Source organism: Dipodomys merriami, unplaced genomic scaffold (genome assembly GCF_024711535.1).
Source record: "Dipodomys merriami isolate MVZ:Mamm:240054 unplaced genomic scaffold, mDipMer1.0.p SCAF_437, whole genome shotgun sequence".
NCBI classification, from domain to species: Eukaryota; Metazoa; Chordata; class Mammalia; order Rodentia; family Heteromyidae; genus Dipodomys; species Dipodomys merriami.
In genome coordinates, this window is record NW_027205999.1 from 155,439 (window position 1) to 177,645 (window position 22,207).

Consider the following 22,207-nt stretch of genomic DNA (forward strand, 5'->3'; position numbering starts at 1 on the left):
TTTTCTTTTTGCTTATGCGGTGCTGAGGAATTGAACCCAGGGCCTCAGGCATGCAAGGCAAGTGCTCTACCACTGAGCCACCTTCCCAGCCCCCTCAGACAGCCTTTGGTGTTGTTATTGTTAGCTTTTTTTGTTTTCATCCTGGGTCCTGAACATTTTTACTCAAGGCTGGTACTCTTCCACTTGAACTACCAATCCCATGCTGGCTTTTTTGGTGGTTAATTGAAGATAAGAGCCTCATGGGCTTTTCCTGTCTGGGTGATCCCTTAGATTGCAGCCTCCTGAGTAACTAGGATTACAGAAACAAGCCACGGGCATCTGTTTTGATAGGCATCTCTTAGAGCTGACGTCTAGAAATTCCCTTATCACTCTGCAACATATCTGTGAATGATCCACTGACTAGAATCTGCTTGCTTGTTGGTTTACTTGTAGATCGTGAGCACCATAAGATTCAGGACCTCATCTGTCTTATGAACTGATTCTTCCAAAGACAAGCACATAGTAGCATCAGTATCTTGACTGACTGTTGTGTTCCTGCTGAGATTCCGTGTGTGTGTGTGTGTGTGTGTGTGTGTGTGTGTGTGTGTGTGTGTGTGTGTGTGTGTGTGTGTGTGTGTGTGTGTGTGTGTGTGTGTGTGTGTGTGTGTGTGTGTGTTTATTGGTATTGGGGCTTGAACACAGGGCCTAGGCACTGTCCTTAGCATTTCTTTCTTTTTTTGTAAGTCGTGGGGCTTGAACTCTGGGCCTGGGCACTGTCCCTCAGCTCTTCAGCTCAAGGCAAGTACTCTACCACTTAAACCACACTGCTACTTCTGGTTTTCTGGTGGTTAATTGAAGATGAGAGTCTTACAAACTTTCCTTCCCAGGCTGGCTTTGAATTACGATCCTCAAATCTCAACCTCCTGAGTAGCTAGGATTACAGGCATGAGCCACTGGCTCCTGGTTGCCTTTAGCATTTCTTGCTTAAGACTGTGAATCTACCATTTGAGCCATACTCTACTTTTGGCTTTTTGGTGATTAATTGGAGGTAAAAGTCTAATGGACTTGTCTTCCCTATCTGGTTTTGAATCTCTATCCTCGGATCTCAGCATCTTGAATAGCTAGGGTTATAGGCTTGAGCAATGGATGCCGGGCATCCAGGACTCTTTATCTGCTGCTGTTCCCTTGTATGTCATTTGGAAGTCTTTCTGCTCTTGGTGCTAGGAGACACTGTACACATTCTCCCTCAGGAGGCTGCATTCTTGTGCTTTCATTTCCTCAGGTAAGATCAGATACCTCAGAAGGATGAGCTTCCTGGAAGAGCAGCTGGTTCCTGGCCTGAACTGATTGACTTCCTCTTTTTTTTTTTTTTTTTTTGACTTCCTCTTAAACTGTCCATTAGCATCAATCTGTCCATCCCCTTCGCCTACATGGCTTTGTGGGTGGTGTCTCTGAGTGAGGATCTGTCTAGTTCTCTCCCTTCAGATGGTCTTATAAAACCATTTTTTACCACCATAATAAAGATGATGTATAGAGAGTTACAATTTCATAATTGAGATGGTCTTTTTAAGCACAAAAGAGTCTCTTTGGGGTAAGATTTTGTTCTTGGAAATGTGGGCCTCTGTTTACTGTGTTGGGGGGAAGGTGTTTGCTGCAGCTAGGGTGAGGGTCCTTTGGGACCAGAGGTAGGTCTCTTAGGGAGAAAGGCTGCATCCCAGTGACTCAGTCTTTCCTTAGGCCCCATGAAGGGGTAAACGGATTCACAGATGGAATTGTTTCCTCAAATAAGATCTGTTATACCAGTGGCCCACACATGCAATCATAGTTACTCAGGAGGCTGAGATCTGAGGATCACAGTTCAAAGCCTGGTCAGGTAGCAATGTCCAGTTAGTGTCCAGTTAACACCAAAAAGTCTGAGTGAAAACGCGAAGGGACAGCTCCCAGGCCCTGAATTAAAGCTGCAGTAGCAGCACGAGACACACACACACACACACACACACACACACACACACACACACACACACACACACACAGTAACAACCTGTTAAAATTCTAAGACTCAATCCTCAGAATATGACTTTAGTTGGAAACAGGGTGATTGTAATTAACATGGTTAAAGGGTGTTCCTGCTGGAATAGAGTGGGGCCTTAATCCTACGCTACTTTGTTGGAAAGACTACCCCTACAAAGACGAAGTCAGATTGGGGTTATGCTTCTTTTTTGGGGGGGGGTCCGGTCATGGGGCCTGAACTCTGGACCTGGGTACTGTCCCTCAGCTCTTCAGCTCAAGGCTAGCGCTCTACCACTTGAGCCATAGTGTCACTTCCTGCTTTTTTCTTTTTTTTGCTTATGTGGTGCTGAGGAATTGAACCCAGGGCCTCATGCATGCAAGGCAAGCGCTCTGCCTCTGAGCCACCTTCCCAGCCCCGGGTTATGCTACTTTTGGCCAAAGCACACCAAGCGATCCCAGAGGTAGGGATAACTGTCTTGATCTCTTCTAGCTCCTTCTGTTCCTTTTTTAATTCTTACAAATGATCCTTCCTTCCATGGAGGATTAACAAATCCCACTGCCCATATGTGTTCTTTAACTAAAACCACTCTCCTGATTAAGAGATTTCCATCAACATCATTGTCTGAATATGTGGTCCTTGCGTTTTGTCACTCCACTACAATGTCTCTCAGTTGATCTGAGTTCCATCTACATTGATACCAACAGTTTTGTTCTGGATCCAAACTAAATTTGGGGGAGTTCTGTGTGGTAGTTATAAAAAACCACTCCCAGGGCTGGGAATGTGGCTTAGTGGTAGAGTGCTTGCCTAGCATGCATGAAGCCCTGGGTTCCTCAGTACACATAAAGACAAAGAGCCAGAAGTGTTGCTGAGACTCATGTGGTAGAGTGCTAGCCTTAAGCAAAAGAAGCTCAGGGACAGCACCTAGGCCAAGTTCAAGCCCCAGGACTGGCAAAAAGAAAGAAAGAAACAAACCCAAACACTCTCAGTGTAACAGGGAACACAAATGAGTTGACAGAGCTGTAGCATGCAAGGCAGGACATAGAATAATTCCCTCTGGAAGAGGAGACCAGTGGAATGTTTTACCATGAAGAGATTATGCTGTGGAGATCTGAAAAGGCTTCTGCAAGTGATAAGATGTTTTTTTGTTTGTTTGTTTTTGTTGTTTTTGATGCAAATACTGAGGTTTGAATGTAGGCTCTGAGTGCTGTCCCTTAACTTTTTTGCTCAAGGCTGGTGCTGTGCCACAGCTTCATTTCTGGTTATGTGGTGGTTCATTTGAGAAAAGAGTCTCATAGACTTTCCTGCCAAGGCTGGCTTTGAATCAAGACCCTCAGATCTCAGCCTACTAAGTAGCTAGGATTACAGGCATGAGCCACTTGTGCCTGGCTAAAGTAGTGAGTAAATTTTAAGGTGGTCCTTAAGAAGATCAAGACTGTAGTCATGTGTATGCAGTATGACTGGGCCTCTCACGTGGTAAGAGGGGGCCTATTCCAGCTATAACGGGTGAGGCCGAGTCACTGAAAGTTCTGTTAATATCTGCTAGAGAGTAATTGCAGTGGTGGGTGAGGGACCGGTCACAATGCTTTGATGACTGGGCTATAGAAGCTGGACTTCAGGAGGCAGGGAGGCAGGAGGCAGTGAGGGAAGGTTTTTTGTTTTGTTTTGTTTTTGTTTTTGTGTGTGTGTCAATGTGTGTGTTTTAATCATCCCCCATATTGGTATTTATTACATAAATAACATTTCTAGCCAAAACAAGTAACAACTTCAGTGACTGAATTCCCAGTGACCCATTAGCCAACCCAGAAAACAAAAAAGCCATAATGACAAGAAGAAATAAAATTAAAATTGAAAAGCACCTTTTCCTTGTTGTATTTAGTGTTTCAACTGAAACCCAAAGCTGATATTAGATGTAAAATCCACTTGCAGGATTCTTGTGGCTGTGGGTAGTTGTAAGCCTAGGATGAGGGAAGCACAGATGTCTCAAGAAGGTAAGTGAAGGAACATGAAGGAAGCATGGAGCCAGGGAGAGCAGCAGCTGATGCTAAAAGAGAATGGATCCTTTCATTCATCTACTGTGCCCACCTGCAGGTATCCAGATGCCAAATAATCTGCAACGTCTGAGCTCAGGATATTCATCATATATAATAGTTATTGCTGGTGCAGTACTAAGTACTCTCTATATTATTGTTCTTTTTCTCTAGGGGGCTGGGGGTTCTGAGGTTTGGACTCTGCTAGGCTGGTGCTCTGCCAAATGAACCATGTCTGCAGCCCTGTTTTTTACTGATTGTTTTTTTATGATAGGATTTCACTTCCTGCCTGAGTGAATACCTGAATGTGATTCATTTATTCTAGACTGCCGCTCTTCCTGACATCACAAGCACACACTGCCTTCCATGTAGATGAAATCTTGCAGACTTTTCTGCCCGGATTGATTTGGAAGTGTGACTCTCTTTATCAAGCCTCTTCATTAACTAGGATTGCAGTATCTGGTACCCTGCTCATGATCACATCAGCCTAATAATATGTGGACCATAATTGCTCCATTTTATAGATGAGGGTACTAAGCATAGGGCAAGAGATATGCTTCACTCAGGGCCACACAGCTGGCTGCTGAAATGCTGACTGGCCTGCAGAGCCTGAAGTCCTAATCCCAGAATGCAGTGTGTCTCTCTGGCTTCTGTGAGTACAGGTGTGTGCAAGTTCATGGGAGAGCCTGGCCTCCTGAAAAGGGAAGCGCTGACTATTCTTTTCAAGTTGAGTGTGATGATTCAGCCAGGCCCTAAAGGCTAGGGAAGGGGTGGGAAGCCATGTGATTCTAGGCAGAGGTGCAGCACAGACAGCAGTCCAGACTGGGAAAACAGCAAGGTGTAGTCAAAGTCCCCAGGTTTGGGAGAAGCTGGGCCATAGGCAGAGCTGGGTCTGCCTAGTCTACCTTGCAGTTCATGGAATACTGTGTTTAGTAGCTAAGTCATGCAGCCAACTAATTGTTTTGTTTACCTCTGTCAGGCATTTATAGCTGGGCCAGGTGAGTCAGGGAGAAGCCCAGGATGATCCTGGGAAGGATGTGTACACTCCAGTTCCAGGCCTTGCTGTGCAGTCTCAGCCTGATTGAGGGCTGCTGGCTGAGTCTATGGTTCTGCTTCATTTACATGTGAGTCATCCATCAGTTTCTTACTGAATACTGAATGTGCCCCAGACTGGTACTCCAATATTCCTAGAGGGAGGGACCCAGTCTCTGACCTTCAGACCTGTTGTACTGCTGCCAGACAGTGAATTTCAGACATGACCTTGAGAGCCCAGTAAAGGCCATGTGGTACCTTTCAGACTGCCTTCCTTACTACCCCTTGTCTCCTTGCCTCATTCTCATTCTGCCTTAATACCAACCTTTCAAGACCTCTGTTTTGTCTGGGTTTGATCCAGACATCACTGTCCTAGTTATATGTGTTTAGATACATTATTTATTGATTTATTTATTTGGTGCTGGTCCTGGACTTGAACTCAGAACGTAGGCGCTCTCCCTAAGCCTTTCTGGTCCAGGCTAGAGCTTTATCACTTGAGCCACAGTTCTGTGTCTGGGTAATTGGATGGGTAATTTGATGGGTAATTGGAGAGAAGAGTCTCATGGACAGTTAGCAAAATGAACTCCCTTCCCATAGCTTAGTACACTCCTTCCCTTCTCCACAGCTTAGTATGTTCCCTTCCTAGGCAACACCAGGCCCACTTGGTAAAGGCAGTAAATAATCAGCCTCCAACACCCTCTACCTTGGGATGGCTCTTCTCTGGAATAGCTACCACCATATAAGCCATGTAAGCAACAAGAGCCTCTTAGAGTGATCTTCAGGTCTGGGCAGTTGAGAGACCCCTTATCTACTATTTGGACAGTAGCCATAAATCCTCATCTTCCATTATGAAGCCCCTGGCCCACACTTCCACACCAGGGTCTCTGCCTCCTCATCCTTTCTAGCCCCTCCTAAACCTCCTAGGTTATATAGGTCACCTTAGACATAGCTGGTGCTGCTTCTCACTTCTCCCCTGTGAGAAGGTTTCTTGCCGGGTCCTTTCCTGGCAATAAACTTTTCTTTATTCTCTGTACCTGGATGTCTGTGAGGTTTTCTGGGAAAGTCTAATAATCTAGCATGGTCTTTCCTGCCCAAGCTGGCTTTAAAGCATGATCCTCAGATCTCAGCCTTCTGAATAGCTAAGATAACAGGTGTGAGCCATCACTGCCCAGCCTGAATACATTTCTTAATCTCTTTCTTTTGTCATTTCTTTAATTTTTTGGGGGGAGGGAGAGTGGAGACGTTCTCCTGGGACTTGAGCTTTGTGCTTGGGTGTTGTCCCTAACCTCTTTTGCTCAAGGCTAGTGCTCTACCACTTGAGTCACAGCTCCACTTCTGGCTCTTTTGGTAGTTAATTAGAGATAAGAATCTCACAGACACTGGGGGCTGGTGGCTCAAGTCTGTAATCCTAGCTATTCAGGAATCTGAGATCTGAGAATCATGGTTCCAAGTCAATCCGCGCAGGAAAGTTCTTGAGACTCTTTTTTTTTTTTTTTTTGTCGATTATAGGACATGAACTCTGGGCCTGAGTGCTGTCCCTCAGCTCTTCAGCTCAAGGCGAGCTCTCTACCACTTGAGCTACAGTGCCACTTCTGGTTTTCTGAGTGTTTATTGGAGATAAGAGTTTCATGGACTTTCTTGGCTTTGATCTGGGATCCTCAGATCTCAGCCTCCTGAGTAGCTAGGATTACAGGCGTGAGCCATGGGGGCGCTCACCTTTCATGAGATTCTTATCTCCAATAAACCACTAGAAAACTGGAAGTGGCACCTTGGCTCAAGTGGTAGAGCACTCGCCTTGAGCTGAAGAGCACAAGGACAATGCCCAAGCCCAGAGTTCAAGCCCCGTGACAGACAAATAAAAAAAAAAAGAATCTCACAGATTTTCCTGTCCCGGCTGATTAGCACTGACCCTCCCCAATAAAATGGACATAATTATACTACTTAGTGCTTCAGGGGATAGGTTTTAGGATTAAATGAGTTTACACACACACACACACACACACACTTTGAATAGTGCCTGGTGCTTAGTAACTGTGATAGTGATGCCATTGTTATGCCCAGTGTGGGTTCTCTTAACCTAGACCCTCTGTAGTGGACACACTTTAGAATTCAGAGTCAGGCTTCAACCAGGTTAACGCAGAGGATTTTTTAACTATAAAACAAGAGAATAGACTAATGAGAGATTTGCTAACGAGCCAGTTGGTCAAGCCTGTATCCTAGCTGCTCAGGAGGCTGAAATTTGAGGATGGCAATTGGAAGACAGTCTGGGCAGCAGAAATAGAGCTATGGCTGAAGTGGTAGAGTGTTAGCCTTGAGCCAAAGAAGCTCAGGGACAGCACCCAGGTCCTCAGTTCAAACCCCCAGGACTGGCACCAAAATTTAAAAAAAAACTGTAAAGGACATAGGAATATCAGCTGTAGGAGCAGCCACTATCTGAGTTGCCATCACATGGCTGAGGAAGTGGTTCCAAACACCTTCTGCTCAGGGCCGTGGCAGAGTTCTCAAGAAAGAGTCCAAGTGCGACTTGGAGAGGGGAAAGCCATGCTTTTTACCTAGTGGCGGAGAACTTACTGAAAGCTCTGCTAAGGCATAGGGAAGGAAATTGGTGGTGTGAGATGTTGGTGTTGGATGATGTTGATCTCCATCCTGTGCACAGCTAAATAGAGCAGTTGTTCTGCCAGGAGCTGGACCTGGAGAGGCCATGCCTGGCCACCATCCTCCCCCTGAAGGGTCTCACACCACTGTGGTAGTTGGAAGGTCAACATCTGGAATGGCTGTATCGCATTCTGCATAGTGGGCAATGATGGTTGTGTTGCAGCAGAGAATTAAAATATTGATAATTGGTGGTCTTTGTCAGTGTGAGCTGAGAGAACAGAACTTGAACAGAGGATTTACAGAATCTTGTATTTCTCATGTTGGGGAAACTGAAAGTCTGAGCTCAAGGCTGCCAGAGTCAAGGTCATGGTCAAGGTGCTAGTTTATAGCTAATTGCTTTTTTTGCAATTAACAATTAGGGGTGAAGACAGTGTTCAGGGGAGAGCTCCTGTTTCTTCTCATGAAGACACTAATCCCACTCTTGGGGCTCCCTCCTCATGAAATAATCACCCCAAATTCTGGCACATTGGTGAATTTGGCAGAAGGGACCCAAGCATTCAGTCTGCAACATCCACACAAGTGTTCTTAAAATTAGGAATGTTGGCACAGTGCATACAGTGTATTGTGGAATAGCCTTGGTTCCCTGTGGTCAGGCACCTCCCTCCCCCCATGGCCAAAATGTATTCAGACAACACATGAATTGGATAAATAAAGACTATTAATACACGTGTCTTTTTAGATCAGATTTTGTTGCTAAATGAGTTATTTAAGAAGTTATTAATGTTTTAGATTTTGAAATTGAGGCAAAGATGTGCTTGACCTGTGGTATTTTTATGACTTTCTCTACTCATCAGTCATAGTGATCTCTGGAAATGTGAATAATGCCCCTGGCTCTCCTGTAGGAAACTACTCCTGGTCCCCTCCTCTCCTGTCTTCCCCACCTCTGTTCCCAGCCACATTGACTGCATGAAAACCACCTGCCTCTTACTACATGGAATGCTTGTTCTCCCCCTCTGTCTCTCTCTCTGTCAGTGTCTCTGTCTCTTTCATATACACTCACACACACACATATATACACAAACTTCTTATTTTTCTGTTTATGTGGTACAGGGGAATTGAACCCAGGGCTTCATGTGTGCTAGGCAAGCACTCGACCACTAAGCCATATTCCCAGCCCACGTACAAACTTCGAATTGGTCCATATGGTTCAAAACATTAAATGTAGATAGATGAGGCGGGGTGGGGGGAGGGAATGATCAAATGAATGTGGGGAATGGTCACAGCCAATATATATAAAGGCTGTGAAAAATCCAAAATTTAAAATGCATTGAATAGAACAAATAAAATGGAAAAAGGATGTTAGGAAGAGCAAAAGGACCCTCCCCGTTCCTCACTCCCCCAGGAAAAAGCAAATGTAAAAGGGCAGGAAGAGCATAGTTCCAGGAGGGCTGTGTGGTTGCCAGGGGCTTTGGGGCTGGAAAAGAAAGAGCAAGAGGTGAAACTAGTTTCCAGCAGAGTTGGCTGGAGCAGAGTATGTCTGGGCTGTGTGATTTAGCTTTTGCTAGAGGCCTCCCCCACTTCCCTCCCTCTTCCCTTCTCTCCCCTTCCCTCCCTTCCCTCCCTTCTGCTCCTCTCCTCACTTTTCCTAACAAATTCTAGAATCTGGTGACTTATAGAACAAACACCTCATAGTTTCTGTGGGTCAGGGATTTGCACTTTGCTGTATGAAGTGGTCTGGTTCGTGTGAGATTGTAGTCATGATATCTAGCTCTTCACCCTTCTGGGGTCTCAACTGGAGCTGGGTGGTCTGCTCACAGTGTTGTGTTGTAGCTTGATTTCCCTAGACCAAATGATTCAGGAAGGAGGAAAAGATCAAGCTGACAGCTCTATTCCCTCTTTGACCTAAATGTAGTCTCTGAACATGTCCATGATACTTGAAGCTTGCTGGGAACCAAGTGCTGTTTGCTAGAAAACACAGCTACTACTTTTGATAAGAGCTGTTAAGCCTTGGAGCCTATTGATACCCTGTTTGAAAACATTGCTTGGCACCACCACTTTGCATAAGAACCTCCACCACTTTACATAAGAGCCACTAAGCCTTGGGCTGGGAAGGTGGCTCAGTGGTAGAGCGCTTGCCTTGCATGCCTGAGGCCCTGGGTTTGATTCCTCAGCACCACATAAGCAAAAAGAAAAAAGCCAGAAGTGACGCTGTGGCTCAAGTGGTAGAGCACTAGCCTTGAGATGAAGAGCTAAGGGACAGCGCCCAGGCCCAGAGTTCATGCCCCACGACTGGACCCAAAAAAAGAAGAGCCACTAAGCCTTAAAACTTACCTATGACAACATTGATTGGCACCTTCTGAAGATTCCCCACCTATGACCTTTTGCAAGATACACTTTGCAGTTTTGGTGCCTAGCAACCCTATTGACCTGCTGATGCTAATTACCCTGCTCAGCGTGCTATATATACTGCTGTGTAAAAAATAAAGTTTGAGACCTTGATCAGAACCCTGTCTTGGTCTCCTTCCTCATGTCTGGTTTGTCTCTCATTCAGGTCAGTTCCTCTTCGAGCCCTTGTTGACCGACCCCGCGGGCAGGGGCAGAAGCTCTATTCATTAAGTTAGAAATAATATCTGAAATGCTACCTCTGTGCAGGAAGAGAACCAGACTCCAGCTCTTCAGGGGAGGAGTGTGACAGAATTGGAGGCCATTTGAGAGCCTGTTGTGTGCTTGACATCATGAATGGCACAAGGGATCCAAGGTGCAGCCCCTGATGTACACTCTAGAAGTTTACATCTGCCAGAAAAGTTATGCTCTGCTCCATGACTGATCATGAGAAGGGAGACAGACTTCTTAGAGAGGTCTGAGAAAGTGGAAAGCAGAATGGATGGTAGCAGAGGGAGGCTCTAGGGAGGAGCTGGCTCCTGCCTTCATGTATTTGCAGCTTTCTCCTCTGTTTTATTTATTTATTTATTTTTTGTCGGTGTGAGGCTTGAACTCTGGACCTGGGCGCTATCCCTGTGCTCTTCAGATAAAGGCAAGCATTCTGCAGCTAGAGCCACAGCACCACTTCCAGTTTTCTAATGGTTTATTGGAGATCAGAGTCTCATGGACTTTTCTGGCCGGGCTGGCTTTGAACCGTGATCCTCAGATCTCAGCCTTCTGAATAGCTAGGCTTACAGGTGTGAACCACTGGTGTCAGGCTTACCACTGCTTTTTGTTCATCCTTTGTCCCTCCATTTCTGTGCACTAATTTTATTTTTATGCTGAAGAAAAATAGAAAGCTATTATCTATCCTACTTCATGAGGTTATTTGACTATTGTACCTAATTTGGTTATTGCAATTGAGATATTGTGGGCTTTAGACAGTGGTCAAATGCAAATAAGATTGATTCATTGGTTGTTTGATGGATCGAGTCATTCATTCATTCATTCATTCAGTACATTTATTGTTGTACCAACTATGTAACCAGCAAGATATGTGCCTTGCATTCTTGTGGAAGAGACACCTAGGTGGTAAACAAGCAAATTAATAAATATGACAGTGGTTATTGGAACTGCGGACTTTTTGTTGTTGTTGTTGTTTTGTGCCAGTACTGGGGTGTGATCACAGAGCCAGAGCATTTTTGCTTAGTTCTGCTTAAAGGTTGATGCTCTACCATTTGAGGCCCATCTCTATTTCTGACTTTTGGTGGTTAATTGGAGGTAAGGTCTCACAGACGTCTCAGGTTGTTTTCAAACTGCCATCCTCATATCTCAGCCTCCTGAGTAGCTAGGATTCCAGGTGTGAACCACTGGCACCCAACAATTAAGAATACTGTTAAGGAACTAAACAGACCACTTACTATAAAAGTGGTCTCTGAAAAGCACATAAGGTGAAGAGAAACCCTTTTTCTTTCCAAAGGTTTAAGTCTGCTGAGATCAACCAACTGGAGACAAAGATATACTCATCCTATTTTGTAGTTGGAAGAACCATAGGAGGTGATCAACCCACAATCCAATGAGATTTAAAAACAGAAATCACTTCACCTATGCTCTGCACCATGGAGTTGGGGAGTATAGGTAATTTAGAGGGATGGTAAATGATTTTTAGGTAAAAAGAGCAGTATTTGCACTTTGTCAGAGAACCACGAGACAGGTAGGTACAGAGAACAAAGGTAGGTTTATTGCTGGGAGGGGGGCTGGCAAGACCCCTTCTCACAGGGTAGCAGTGAGAAGAATCATCTGGTATTTTCTGAGGTGACCTGTATAACCTAGGAGGATTAAGAGGTGATACAAGTGACTAGGAGGTAGTGACCCTGGTGAGGGCCAGGGGCTTCATCATGGCAGACTAGGCTGCTGTCCAAATAATAGATAAGAGGCCCTGCATCTGCCCAGACCTGAAGGTCACACTAAGGGGCTCTTGTTGCCTTATATGGTTGTAGCTGCTCCAGAGAAATGCCATCTTAAGTTTGTGGAGGCTGATTATTTACTGTGTTTTTAAATGGGCCTAGTGTTGCCTAAGAAGGGAGCATGCTCAGCTGTGGAGAGGAGAAGGAGTGTATTAAACTATGGGAAGGGAGCTCATTTTGCTAACATAGGGAGTCTGGGACAAGGTTCCCATAGGCTGTGGGGGAGGTAGTGACAGGCTCTGAGAACATGGGGACAGAATTTTCCTAGGAATAAAACTTTCTTACTTGGCAGATAAATCTCAAGGAGTCCCTGGAGCTGCTCTAGAAAAATAGATAAAAGGTGGACATTGGTAGCTCATGCCTATAATCTTAGCTAATGTGGAGGCTGAGATCTGAGGATCACAGTGTGAAACCAGCCTAGGCAGAAAAATCTGTGAGACTTTTCTCTCTGTTTAACTATTAAAAAGCCAGAAGTGGAGGTGTGGTTCAAGAACAGCAGAGTTGAGGAAAAATGACAAGTGAGAGCACAAGGCCTTAAGTCCAAGCCCAAGTACCAGTATCCATTTAAAAAAAAAAAAGATGTGAATAGACTCCTGTCTTGAAAAAAACAGGAAAAGGCAGTACTGGAAGTATGGTTCAAGTGGTAGTGTACCAGTCTTTGGTAGAGTACCAGCCTAGCAAGCAAAGGCCCTTGACAGTTGAAACTGTAGTAGGTACTATCAAACCATTCTTTCAAACTTCTTTTTTTTTTTTTTTTTTTTTGGGTCCGGTTGTGGGGCCTGAACTCTGGGCCTGGGCGCTGTCCCTCAGCTCTTCAGCTCAAGGCTAGCACTCTACCACTTGAGCTACAGCACCACTTCTGGCTTTTTTCTTTTTGCTTATGTGGTGCTGAGGAATCGAACCCAGGGCCTCAGGCATGCAAGGCAAGCACTCTACCACTGAGCCATCTTCCCAGCCCCTCTTTCAAACTTCTTTAGAATGCAGAATAGAGAATATTGTAGAGTGGTTAGAGTGTGGGATCATTCATTACCCTCCTTTCATGTCAGCCCTGACCCCTTCCCTCCTTCCCTCCCCTTCCCTCCATGCCTTCCTTCCTCTGTCTCTTTTTTGGTTGTACTAGCATTTGAAGTCAGAGCCTGCTGCTTACTATTCAGTTGCTCTACTACTTGAACCCTGCACCAGCCCACTTTCTGAGCCTTTCTGAACCTCAATGCCCTTATCTGTAAAATGAGGACAATTATCTCTGAGCTCTATAATTTGGAGTATTTTCAGGAAAATTTTATAAGAATAGTTGAAGTAATAGATATGAAAACACCTAAATGCTTAAGAGCATTATTGATGAGAAGGAGCACATCTTTTTTTTAATACATTTTTTATTGTACAAATGCTGTACAGAGGGGTTGAGTTACATGAGTAAGGTAATGCGTACATTTCTTATCAAGCATTGCTGCCTCCTCTTTTGCTTTTCCCCTACCATCCCTTCCTTCCCACCTCCACAAATACGCTCCATAACCCCCACACCCCCTACCCATGCCTAAATTGTAAAGTTCATTTTTCAACATAGTGTCTTGTACATCTCATTGTTACAATGGATCAACCTGTATCCCTATTTAAATATTTTGTTTTTTCCCTTTCCCTCCCCAAATTAGAAAACTGTATATACAAGATACAGGGCATTGACATCAAATACAGTGAAAACAGGGGGTATACCTTGGGGGAAGAACATACAAAGAAACAAAAAAAAAATCACATGGTACATTATAAATACGTTAGAAACCATAGCAAGAAAGAAAAAGACAAAACTTGTGTCCCTATCTTGGGGTTCATTTCGCTTGACATCATCTTATTTGGTCATATGTACATAGCTTTTGACCTTTTCTGCTTGTCCCTGACATATACTAGTTATTGTAAGTAAGGAAACCATGGGACCTATGTTTCTTTGGGCCTGGCAAGAAGGAGCACATCTTCACTCCAGATTTATCCTTTGTGTCCTGGGCTTTTTTTTTTTTTAACTTTTTTTGGCTTTGATAATTGGCTTTGATAATTGGATGCTCTCAGATGAGATCTCCTGGTGTCAGGTTAAATCCATGTTGCCTTACAGGTGGGTGGGCAGGTGGGTGGCCTGTTCTAGGATTTGTCCTAGTTTAGCAGCAGTGGTGTTCCAAGGAAATGAAAAAGAAATGAATTTAGGCTGCTCCTGCAAGAGTCTGTGTTACAGGAAGCTCAGCAAAAAGGACATGGTGTCTGCTATCTCTGCTGGCTTCTTAGAGACAGTGTGTGGCACCAAAGCCCTGGTGCTGGGTTATCCTGCACATCACCAGTGGCACTGAGAGCACATTGTAGCTCTTTTCTCATTGATTGATTGGTGCTGGTACTGGGGCTTGAGCTCAGGGCTTCCCACTTAGCTTTTTGCACATTACTAGTTCTCTCCTACTGGAGCCACACTTCTACTTCCCAGAGATTATGGCTTTTTCAGAATGCTACTCCAGTCAGTCTTTGTACCCCAGCCCTTCTTCACCTCTGGCATTGTGTAGCAGTCACTCATCAATCTGTGACTGGTCAAGTGCCTGCCATGTTTCTGAAAAGGACAATCAAGATGTCAGGGTGTTCCCCCATCTCTGCCCTCAGGGCTAGGCATCAAGGCTGGGCTGTTACAGTGGACCAGAATGGCAAGACCCGATGGAAATACTCCCCAGGATACATTGGGGAGAATACAATTGAAGCTCCTAGCTAGCAGGTGCTAAGCTGAGTTGGGTTTGATTTCTGTCTTCAGAACTAGAGAAAGCAAGTATAAGCAAATATATGGAGAAGCAATAGTGCTTGGGGCATTGGTGAGAAAAAGGTTGCAGGCAGAGTAGCTTCTCCCACCCAGGCTTGGCTGGAACTCAAACTCATGTGGTTGTACGCCTGTTGCAGGACCCCCACCAAGAAGATCACTTCAAAAGCAAGGCTTTATTCAGGTGGGCTGCAGCTCCGGCTTTGTCCCACACACTGACTCAGCAGAACTTAGGAGGAAGCCCCGAGCTGAAATTTCACAGTGTTTATAAAGGCAAAAACTACAAAGGGATAAAAGGAGAAGAAAAAAAAGAAATCACAGACTGACAAATTTAAGGCAACAAGAGGTGTCAGCAGGGCATTCCAAGGCAATAAGGGGTTGTAGGGAGTTATCAAACTGGCTGGGTCTTAAAGGGCATTCCAGAGCAGTTAAAGCTTAGCAGGGAGTTTCCTGGCTAGTTGGGTTCTGATAAGCTGTAGCTGGGATAATTGGTGGTCTGGGTTTGTTCACAGGGTCTGTTTATCTTGGGCCAGCTTGGTCATCTCCTGAAGTTTGTGGGGACCCAAGGCCAGCTATAGTACAAAGTGGGGCCTGACTTCAAAGTAGCTTTGTTCAAGTAATCTATGGTTTAGCAGTTTCAGCACAAACAAGACGGTTTCTGCAATTCAGGTGGGCCCAAGGTTAATATGAGCAGCAGAAGGGTTACTGCTTCTAAACGAAGCCACTTTTAACTCTTCAATGTCTCATATCCACACTAGCCCCTTCCATATCCCAGGATAGTTCTTGTGTCCTGGATTCCTCTTCCCTCACTCCCTCCCTTCTTCCCTTCCTCCCTTCCTCCCTTCCTCCCTTCCTCCCTTCCTCCCTTCTTCCCTTCCTCCCTTCCTCCCTTCCTCCCTTCCTCCCTTCCTCCCTTCCTCCCTTCCTTCCTTCCTCCCTTCCTCCCTTCCTTCCTTCCTTCCTTCCTTCTTTCCCTCCTCTTCCCTCATCCCCTTGCCCCCTCTCCCCTTCCCATTTCCTTCCTTCCTTTTTTTCCCCTTCTGGAGTTGAGACTAGAACTCCAGGCATCACTTTGTCAACCAAGCTTTTTTTCTCAAGGCTGATGTTCTCCCACTTGAGCCACACCTGCACTTCCAGCTTTTTTTCTGTTTCATTGGAGATAAGAGGCTCATGGACTTTTCTGAAGAGACTGCCTTTAAATCATGATTGTCAGCCTTCAGCCTCCTGACTAGCTTGGATGACAGGTGTGAGTCACCAGTACCAATCTAGCTCTACTTTCTTTACCAGTTCAATCTAATCCATAACTTTTAACACGCTGAGTTTGGGTGGTGGCCAGTGTCATATTCACCATAGGCCTGAGCCCCCTTCCTTCCACTCTGAGAATCTCTTAACAGTTGGCCATCTGATATATTGGTGGATCCTCCTCTTCGGTGGTGCTGGGGATCTTGCAATGGGACAGTCCAGATGGGGTGACATGTCATCACTTACTGATGTATTCTGACAGTGCCTTAATTTCATATTTTTTAAGGAGCCTCTCCCTGCCTTCCAGCAACTCAACACTGGATCCCACAAAACTGGCTCCAGCCTCAGTGATGGCTGTGATTCTTCTTGCCTGGTGCCTTCATGGTCTGCAGAGGTGTCAGGAGCCAGCAGCTGAAGAGCAGTCTGCAGCTTTGAATGAGGTGATGTACAGATTACTTACTCCTCAAACTCTTTCTGTACCTAAGTGTGTAACTTTAGCATGCATTTCAGTGCACTTTTTTTTTTTTTTTGGTCATGGAACCTGAATTCTGGGCCTGGGCACTATCCCTCTGCTTTTTTTTTTTTTTTTTTTAATATTTTTTTATTGTGAAAATACCGTACAGAGGGGTTAGAATTACATGAGCAAGGTAATAAGTACATTTCTTATCAAGTATTGTTGCCTCCTCCTTTGTTTTTCCCCTCCCATCCCTGCCCTCACATCTCCTTATCCCTCAGATCTTCATCTCAAGGCTAGTGCTCTGCCATTTGAGCCACAGTGCCCCTTTTGGCTTTTTCTCTTATGTGGTGCTGAGGATCAAACCCAGGGCCTTATGCATGCAAAACCAGCACTCTACCACTGAGCCACCTTCCCATCCCCTCATTGCACATCTTAAAATGCAACTTGTAGTATTTGAGGCACAAAAATAGTGTTTACTCTGAATTCTAAGATTCCTAAATAGTTAACTTATTTATGCCCCAGAAATTGATATCATTACCTCAACTAAGTAAATGACTAGTAGTATTAGCCAATAGATGAATTCAGGCCCACTGAATTTAATATCAGAAGCAATGCAGAGGCACAGAGGCTTGTAATTAGGGTGGGCGCTAGTCTCTCATGCCTGTAATCTTAGCTGTTGAGGAGACTGAGACCTGAGGATCATTGTTTTGAAGCCAGCCCAGGCAGGAAAGTCCATGAGACATTTATTTCCAGTTAGCCAAGGAAAAGCTGGAAGTGGCCAAGTGCTGGTGGCTCACACTTGTAATCCTACCTACTCAGGAGGCTGCATCTGAGGATCAAGGTTCAAAGTGAGCCTGGACAGGAGAGGCCATGAGACTCCTATCTCCAGTAAGCCACTGGAAAACCAGAAGTGGCACAGTAGCTTAAATGGTAGAGTGCTTGCCTTGAGCGGAAGAGCTGAAGGATAGTGCCCAGGCCCAGAGTTCAAGCCCCACAACCACCAACAACAAAACACTAGAAGTGGTGCTATGGTTCAATGGTAGGGTGCTAGCCTAGAGCAAAATAAGTTCCAGGGCAGTGCCAGGCCCTGAGTTCAATTTCTAGGGCTGACGCAGAAAAAGGCTTATTCTTAGTTTAACCTTCTCCTGTTGCTATCTGGAAAGTATTAATATTTGAACAAAAGGTGCTGTGTTGTCACTTTGTACTGGGCCCCTCTACCCTGTGGCTAGTCCTGAGGAAGGTTCATGTGCCTCATCCCTGCTACATTGTGTGCTTGCTCTATCATGGAATCTCGGTAAGTGTGTGGGAGTGTCAGCTGGTCCTGAAGTAGTGAGCTCCCCATCCTTGGAAGAATTCAAAGTTGAAACGGGAGGAAATTGGAATGCCAGATGGGAGGAGTTAGAGTAGGCAATCCTTAGGATCTGAGTTCCTATGAACCCTGATTGTAGGATTCTGTAACTTATCCTTCTACAATGTTACTGAATGTCAGAAAATAGAGGAGATGGGGACCGAGGAAAATGGTCTAGTGTGTAGGATTCTGCAAGTACGAGGAACTTGGAGTTATTTCCTTACTGTTGGCAGTAGTACTGGGCTGCTGACCCTCTGCTCTCCCCAATGTTATCTGTATGGGAGAAGCTCTGTTCTAGTGCTGAAAGTTCTCCTCTTGGTCAAAGGTCACAGCAGTGACACTAGAAGTGCTAGTGTCCTCCTTCTGAGGCCTAGCAATTACTTGCCCAGCACCTTTGTTTGCTAAAGAGGGGAGTGTGTGTGTGTGTGTATTTGCATGTGTGTGTGCAGTGGTAAACAGGATGGACTGGAGGGCAGGAAGAACAAATGACACTCCAGACCTCCTGCCATGTATGTGACATTCCTTCTCAATGTTGGAACTTTAGGCAAGTTATTTTCATCTCTTTTCACCTCACTTTCTGCCTCTGGAAAAGGGATCTGAGAGAATGAATTTTAGCAACTTGACTTAATTTTTAGAGATTTTCATTAATAACACAATTTATACAGCACTTTGTGTTTTTCAAAGAACTTTTCACATATGTGAGCTCACCAAAATTGTCTTAACAATGAGAAGGTGGTATTTGCACCATTTAAGTGATAAAGGAACAAAGGCCAAAAAGACAGTGGGTGGCAAAACTAGGCCTCTATGTCCACCATTTCATATAGGGATCTTGGCTATTTTCTAAAAGTTTATCCTTTTGTTCATTGAGCTAATAATGACAGGTTCCCATAATGTGATACTCACATAGTCCCTAGGCTGCTCCTGTGCACAAGGATTGTTTTTCTAAGACAGGATCTGTCTATGTAGCCCATGTTTACCTCATACTCTTAGTGTTCTTCTTGCCTCTGTTTCCTGAGTACCACAATACATGGCCACAGGGATGGTTTTTGCTGAGGTCCTCCATCCTTCTTTGGTCTGCTTTGACTGGGAATGTAGCAGGGTGAGAGCCATGCCCTGAGTTCTAAAGTTAGATACCTTCTGTTCACATCTCCCAATTTGTCCTGTAGCTGAGTGGCCTGGACAAATGACCTTTTGGGACCTGATTTTTTTCATGTGTAAAAGAATGGTAAACTTAGCTTCTTTCATGCAGGGCTGGTGCTATACCACGAAAGCTATACCTCTACTTCCTACATTTCTTTCTAGTTAATTAGAGATAAGAGTCTCATAGATTTCCCTGCCTGCATTGGCCATGAACCATAATTTAATGATCTTAGCCTCCTGAGTAGCTAGGATTACAGGTATGCGCCACTAGCATTGGGATATTAGGCATATTTTTTAAATTAGCTTTTAGGCTTGGAATTGTAGGCTTCTTTGGTTTTCTTTTTAGTATCTGTTAAGTAATTTTCAAGGTACTGCCTGAAGTCCCAGGGAGCCCCTGTGAACCTACTTGAAAGAAGATCTCATCACTTAAAAAACAAAACAAAAAAGAGAACCACCAGGAAAAAAAAAACACCCTGCATAACACCTCTGTGAACATGGGAGAGCAAAGAAGTAAGTTATGACATCCACTTCTTGCTGCCATTTGGTATTTTGCAAACTGCCACTGCTATTAACAGTCACTTTTGAGTATTTATGATCTTGCAGTTAGTTGGAGCACTTTGATTCTCATAAGAAAAACAGGTTCACATTTAGAAAATGTGCCCTACAAGTAGCTGAGATCCCTCAGGGAGGCTGATGGATGGGGCCCACACAGGGGAAGGAAATGCAGCCACCTCGCCAGCCTGCAGAACTTTGCCTTTTCCACACACCCTAGTTGGAAGCTGTTTTTGTTTGTTGTGGTGGTGGTTGTTTGTTTTTGTGTTTTTTTTCCAGTCTTGGTATTTGAACCCTGGACCTGGGTGCTGTCCCTTAGCTCTTCAGCTCAAGGCCAGCACTCTACCACTTGCTGCTTCCAGCTTTTTCTGTTTATGTGGTGCTGAGGAATTGAACCCAAGTTCTCATGCATGTGAGGCAAGCACTCTATTACTGAGCCACCTTCCTAGCCCCTTGAAAGCTGTGTGTTTATGTCTGGATCCTTACCCTGCCAGGGATGGACTTTCTGTGTGGCCCTGGCATAGTGTCCCATGGCAAAAGGACATGTAGCTAAATACCAAACCACTTTCCACACATATGTCCTTGCACCACACCAGCCACAATGCTAGCAAAGACCAGAAGCTGGTCTTTGAATTTATCCCAGAGTCCTAAACTGGTTCTTGGTGTGTGCAGGATAGAAGGGAGAGTTTTGGATCTGGCCAGTGTTGAAGCATCAGCCCAAGTAGAGCACCAGATCCTAAACTAGAAATTGGGAAAACACTGGCTCCCACTTTGGGCCTCAGTTTTGACTCTCGCTACATGATGCTCTGAGGTCCATGAGGTGCTTCAGTGCCAAATTATACAGGACTTGTGTTCAAGAGAAGTTGGGGTTTCCAGAGAAGGAGAATTGCATTTTAGGATTATTAGTTGTTTTTTTGTTGTTTTGGTGGTGGTCGTGAGGCTTAAACTCTTTGCCTGAGCGCTGTCCCTGTGCTCTTCAGCTTAAGGTCAGCGCTCTACCTCTTGAGCCACAGCACCACTTCTGAGAATTGCATTTCAGTGACAAATTTACAAAGGTCTTGTCACTGTACATGTAAAGAAAGCATCATCAGCTTGTCAGTGAGAATCTTTTCACCAAGTGGATATGAGGGAAGGTTGGGGTTCCTGCTCTGTCTGTGAGACTTTAGCTGGGCTCTGGGTCTTCTCAGGCTTGTTTCTACTTCTGTAAAATCCTTCCAGGAAACCTCTTCACATTGAGTTGCTATGGCTTCTTGGGCTCCTCTTGGCTGTGACAGCTTCTGACACTGCCCTTGTTTGGGGGCAGCTTGGATGGTTTTGAGGAGCCCTAGTCAGACATGCTTTAGAATCTGTTGGGATTCATCTCATGTGTTTTTGATTTTAGATTGAAGTTCATGGATTTGGGAGGAGAAAACCAGAGAAGTAAATGCCATTCTTAGCACAAAGTTGATGTATTTTCACTGTCAATTTGACCTTGATCACCTAGTCCGTGGGCCTTCATAGTTCTCCAATGCCAAAAATCTTTTTCTTCCTTTTTTAAACTTTACTCCCCCCCCCCCCCCCACCTCCCAATCTATCTCTTTCTGTGTCAGTACTAGAGCTTAAACTCAATGCCTGGGTGCTGTCCTTTAGCTTTTTCATTCAAGGCTGGTACTCTACCACTTAAGCCATACCTCCAATTTAGGGTTTTGCTGATGCATTAGAGGTAAGGGTCTCTTTGATGTTTCTGTTTGTGTTGGATTTGAACTTCTATCCTTAGATCTCAGCTTCCTGCATAGTTAGGCATGCCCATCTCTTTTGAGAAGACCTGGTGATGTAACATATTATTGACTGTTTGCTGTGCACCTGGTAAAGTGTTGTGTGGCAGGGCTATGAAGACACTCAAGACATCATCTATGCTCAAGTATCCCAAGAATGAACTGCAGCTCAGATGTGTGCAACAGCGCTCTCAGCGCACTGGGGAATGTGCATTGATAGTGTTCATAGGACTTCAAGGAAGTTAGTTACCTGACCAGGCTTTCCAATTTCCTGATTTTGTGCTTTAAGTGAATTTCCATGATTCCCTTCCATTTCCTTCAAACCATAATATTTTTTTTTGGTTGGTTGTGAGGCTTGAACTCTGGGCTGGGACACTGTCCTTGTGCTCTTCAGCTCAAGGCGAGAACTCTACTGCTTGAGCCACAGTGCCACTTCAGGTTTTCTAGTGGTTTATTGGAGATAGTAGTCACACGGACTTTCCTTCCTGGGATGGCTTTGAACCTCGGTTCTCAGATCTCAGCCTCCTGAGTAGCTGGGATTACAGGCAGGAGCCACCAATGCCTGGCAAACCATAACATTTTAAATGTTACAAGAGAGAGAGAAAATTACAGAAGCTAGCATATTTCTTTTGGAGACATACCCAGAGACTCATTATTTTTAAGCATTTTCTTAGCACTTCTTGTGTTGAAAGCATTTTTAACTCATTAATTAGTAATCCACATTAATATATAGATGGAATTAATCTATTCCAGACAGAAGTTTGTCTTGAGGAAATACAAAAAACTTAAGTACTATTCCTTTCCACCTGTATCTTCTCTCTCCTCCCCTCCACCACACTTTATCTTGTTCATTATTTAGATTATTGCTCTGATCATTACACTCTGATTGAGCGCCACAAGTGTCCT

At 44.7% G+C, this 22,207-nt stretch overlaps 1 protein-coding gene across 12 annotated transcripts in view; it reads left to right on the forward strand.

Moving 5' to 3' along the window:
- LOC138807848 (protein FAM114A2-like) overlaps window positions 1-22,207 on the forward strand; it is a 147,705-nt gene that overhangs the window by 25,426 nt on the left and 100,072 nt on the right. For all 12 annotated transcript variants that reach the window (XR_011366292.1, XR_011366290.1, XR_011366291.1 and 9 more), the window contains 2 exons: window positions 16,337-16,490; window positions 19,342-19,505. The gene's annotated coding sequence lies outside the window, so the exon portion shown is untranslated. The remainder of the gene's footprint in view (window positions 1-16,336; window positions 16,491-19,341; window positions 19,506-22,207) is intronic.